General features: G+C 29.1%; 1 long non-coding RNA gene across 1 annotated transcript; it reads left to right on the top strand.

Moving 5' to 3' along the window:
* The first annotated feature begins 1,668 nt into the window (after nucleotides 1-1,668).
* LOC109862900 lies at nucleotides 1,669-3,037 on the top strand. The gene is made up of 3 exons (XR_002251249.1): nucleotides 1,669-1,758; nucleotides 1,847-1,994; nucleotides 2,976-3,037. It is a non-coding gene; the product is annotated as an uncharacterized LOC109862900 (long non-coding RNA).
* Nucleotides 3,038-4,937: the final 1,900 nt, after the last annotated feature.

Here is a 4,937-nt window from a genome sequence, read left to right as displayed (position 1 = left end):
TAAAAAGAGAAAAGAAAAACATTCAATCTTATCCACTTGGTTTAGTTAATTCCATATAAGAAAATAAGTGGCAATACGAGCAATCAACAGAAAGCTGTTTTTTGTAATTTTTTCTAAATATAAATTAAGTATTTTATTTTAATTTAATTTAATTTTTAAACTTTTTCATTATACAATTATAATTGATTGTAAAAATAGTTAATTATATAAAAAGAAGAAGAGAAAAATATAAAATATTATGAAAAATAGAACATTTCACAAGTTCTATAGAAAGTAAAAAAAAATAGAAAAGAGAAAAAAGTATTAAAAAGAGTTGGAAAATAAGTCAGTGAATATTATATTTTCTACATGTCAACGGCAATAAACATAATACTATGCATAACTTTTGAATATTATGATGTTCACATATGTATATATATAATATTCATAAATGCATACCTTGTTTTCTTAGGGGATTGATTTTTGATCATTTTTTGAAACTGTAGCTTTAAGCATATTCAATCAATAGTCACGTATATATATTTATATATTTGTTGTATTTATTAAACAACTAACAATTTGAAATAACAGGAGAAATAAACTGTTATGTTTTTTGATGTTTACAAAGAAATTAATGAACTTGTATTTAAGAACTGAATTAAACTATTTGAATTATGATTCAAAATCACATATAACAAAAGTCAGTTTAAATATGAAACATATTTAACATAAAGTAAATATTTTTTTAGATTAAACATAAAACATTCCTTGCTGTTAATTAACCTAGAAAAAAATGTATAATATACATAAATTACATAAACTTATAATAAATATGTTTATGTTGATTTTTATTTTTTATTTAAATATATACAAATATTATGCAATTTATACATACACGTAATTTAAAGATATATATGTGTATATGTAAAAACTCTTAGTGGAATATTTTGTAATAATATTGTATGTAATAATAACTTTATGGCTAATTAGCTCAGTTATAGCATTAAAAAATGAAAATATTCTAAATATTAAGTAGTCAATATAAATGAAATAGTTTTGTTAAATATAGAACATATCTTCCTGTTAATTGACATTATAAGAAAAGATTTTAATACATAAAAATTAACTTAATGAAAACTTCAAGAAATATTTTTTATATTTCAAAAGTAGTTATAATGATATTATTATGTAAATAAAATTTGTATTACTTACATTATTTATATTTATTTTTATTTTGTATTTAAATTATTATATACAACTTATTTTGCTTGGTACTTCTGAGCAAGTATTAGCGTTAATTCTTTTTGTAATAAGTTTTGTGCCTTGTAAACGCTGCATGAAAGACATTGTTTAGCTCTTATTTATTAATTTTATGTTAGACATTTTGTCTACATCCAAATATAAAATATCGTCTATAAAAAATTAAATTTATAATGATAATGAAAGGATGTAATTATTTTTACAAACCTCAAAAGTTAATGTTTTATAACTAACTTATATTTTTTACATATCCTTTGATTTTAACTTCTTGTCCTTTATCAAAATAGTTTCTATGTTCATAATCTATGACTTGTATATCTAACTTATAAGTACCATCGGTGATGAATCCAGAGCCATACGTTTTATAGTTATTGGAAAATGTATGTAAATTAGTTTTTATAAAACCACGTACAACTGAAATATATGTAGCTATATCTTTGTTAACTTTTGTCTATACGCGCCTTCAATTATATTTACTATCTGGACAAGTCGCTCTTTTAAAGGAATGACTACGTCAAGGTGAGCCACAAATTAGTTCCTTTATCGTTTATTCTTTTTTTTATTGTATAAATTCATCACTTTATGTATTCAAATGGGCATTTTTCAGTTAATAGGCCGCTGTTTCAAGGCCGCTTTAATAAGTTTAGTGCCGGAGATGCCGAAAACCATTGATATTGGAAGACCAAACAGTTCGCAACCATATCTGTCTGCTTTCATGCTTGTCGAGTTTCTTATCAACATTGCTAGTAGTTCCAGTATGTGTGCATTATATACTACCATGATCAAAAAATAACCGGAATTTATTCATAAAAAGAAAAGTACATGTTTATTCTTCAAAATTCAAGTTGTCCCCTTCAAAGTAGTCCCCGTCAGCTGCGATGCACTTGTGCCAGCGTTTGATCCACCTCTCGAAGCTTTTCTGGAAGTCGGTTTTTGGTATAGCCATTAGTGCCTCCAGCGATTTTAGCTTTATTGCCTCCACACTCTCAAAACGAGTTCCTCGTAGTGGTTTTTTGAGTCGATCGAATAGGAAGAAGTCACATGGTGCCAGATCAAGTGAATTGGGCGGTTGTTGAATGGTATTGGTGTTGTTTTTGACGAGAAACTCACGAGAATTTTTGCACGAAATTCAGTTCTTTTGGCACCAATCTCGCAGTAACTCGCCTCAGACCCAAATCCTCACGCAAAATGCTCTGAACGGATCCGAATGATATGTTGGTGGTCTCAGCTATCTCCCTTATCGTCAATTTGCAATTTTCGATTAACAATTGTCGGATTTCATCGACGTTTTCATCAGTTTTCGATGTCGATGGCCTCCCAGGACGAGCATCGTCCTCAACAGCCTCACGACCACTTTTAAAGCGTTCATACCACTGGTACACCTGTGTTTTCAATAGAGTATCGTTACCATAACACTTTTGTAACATTTAATTTCATTTTTATAGCAAAATTTAATGCAAGAACGTTGTTCAAGTTTTGAATCCATTGTAAAAATCGCCGCGACGTAAAAACTTGATGTAAAGAAATCACTGTCATAAAGGTAAATAAACAGCTGATAAGCAGAAGCTTGGCATGGGTGTCCGTAACAGTGCTGTCAACGTGACACAAACAACAGAATTCTAAACCAATAAGCCCGCAAGATTTAAATTAAAAATTCCGGTTATTTTTTTATCATGGTAGTATATACCTTACACATTTCGATTGCACACAATTGTAAGATTGATATATTATTTTAGGATAATCCCCCTCCCTCAGAATACGGTATTTTGTGTTTAAGTAATGAGAAGCTTGCTGAATGCGGTTCAACCATNGAGATAAAGGAGGGAGCGTTGTCGAAAAAAGATGAAGCCTAGTCAGCCATGTTTATATGAGCCACTAGTACTGCCATCTGTTAGAACTTCACAATACTTTGATGGAATAATGCCCAGAATGATATTTTAAGAAATCTAATAAACATATTTACTTAAAAAACTAACAAAAAAAATGTAATAAATATTAATTATAGATATTATATTATAGATATGTATAACATTTAATAAATATAAGTAACTAAATAAGTAAATGAAAAAAATAACTTATAAACATAATTTACTGTTCTGCAAATAATATTAATTTATTATAAAAATGTCTCTTGCTTACATTATTATTCTTATTATTCTGTTTTACAATAGAAAAAAAACTTGTCTGTACATATTTTATTATAATACTTTTAATTAAATTTATTCTATGACATGTTAAATAGATCATATAAATGTGTTATCAATTCTTCAAATATATTAATCATATTTAAAGTTAAAAGTACATTTTGTGTAATATAAAGAACGAAATATTTTGAACTAGAAGTTATATTATTTTCTTTTATAGCAAATCTGATAATCTTTTCTGTTTCAAGGCATATTTTTATCACGCTTTCTGAAGGATATGTTAAACTTCAACGATCTTTTATTTGTATAATTTTCTTTGATTTACTATTAAGGCATTAACACAAATATCACACATGATGTATTTAATTAAATGTCTTATAATAAATCTAGCTATGTAACGTATGACTTCTATAGAATATTGATCTAAAGTAATAATATTATAAATTAATGCTGCAATATAAGGATGATCGTGTTTAACTGAAATTTGATTAATATACTTATCAGTGTCAAATTCATAATTATTGATCATACGATCAATCATACAAGTTTTATTTATTAATTCCTCTGGTTTAAGTACAGAGGTTACACTTTCTTCCTGTCACTAACAGATTAATACGCATCAACGTCAAATAATACTACTATCAATGTGTTGAAATCAGCCGTGGCTAGTCGCGTATCTTCGCAATGAGAGGCACGAGGCCCGAGAAAGGGAGACGCACGAAGTCCAAATATGGGCATAAATGGTCGAGCGTCATTATGCGCAGGCGCATCTACCAAGTGAGTGCGAGCGAGACAAAGCATTGGAAAGAACTCGAGAAAGAGAAATGCCCAAGCGTGCTTGAATGTTCACCGTATGCGCACAAAGCAGCTGGAGAGAGAGGCTACTATATTGTCTGCACCGTAACGGTGAGCTTCAGGTCGGCACCGTACTAGCAATATAGGAGTATTACATATCAGAATCCAATACTAAAACATAATCGCAAAAAACAATAAACCACAAATAAGCAATTAACAAAAACTCACTCAATTCAGTTTGAACTGCACATTAATACTTCGTCTCACGTGTCGAGATGGATTTCTTGTAAGCACACAACAGTGTCACAGAGATAAACAAAGTACTGATGCTCAGCCCTTACAAAACAGGTCTTATATGTCTAAATCCCCCCTAAGACATTAAGATGGGTATGTGTGTACGAACAACACATCTCGCAAACATGATCAAACATTTTGTTTTGTTTTGAGAGACTCTATAAAGGAGAAGAGGTTTTAAATTTTCCGTATCTGCCATTATGTTAATAGCATTAGTCTGTAATCTAATACCGAACAAAATACCTTTTCAAAAAAAGGTAAAAAAAGACGCCAAGGACATGCGCAACTCGTATCTCTAGAAAAAGTATTTCTACCAAAATCTTCTTCTACAAGATCTATTCTACAAAAGAAATGATATCAATAAGTTACGCCAAGTAAAATCTTTTATACATGGTTACAAAAATATATACAATATATAAAACTTTGTAAGTTGTTTATACTTTGTAAAATAGAAAATATTCTAAA

This window comes from Pseudomyrmex gracilis, unplaced genomic scaffold, assembly GCF_002006095.1.
Source record: "Pseudomyrmex gracilis isolate BER0280 unplaced genomic scaffold, ASM200609v1 scaffold_2586, whole genome shotgun sequence".
Classification (NCBI taxonomy): Eukaryota; Metazoa; Arthropoda; class Insecta; order Hymenoptera; family Formicidae; genus Pseudomyrmex; species Pseudomyrmex gracilis.
The sequence above is the reverse complement of the archived record's forward strand: the minus strand, read 5'-3'. Positions and strand labels throughout refer to the sequence as shown.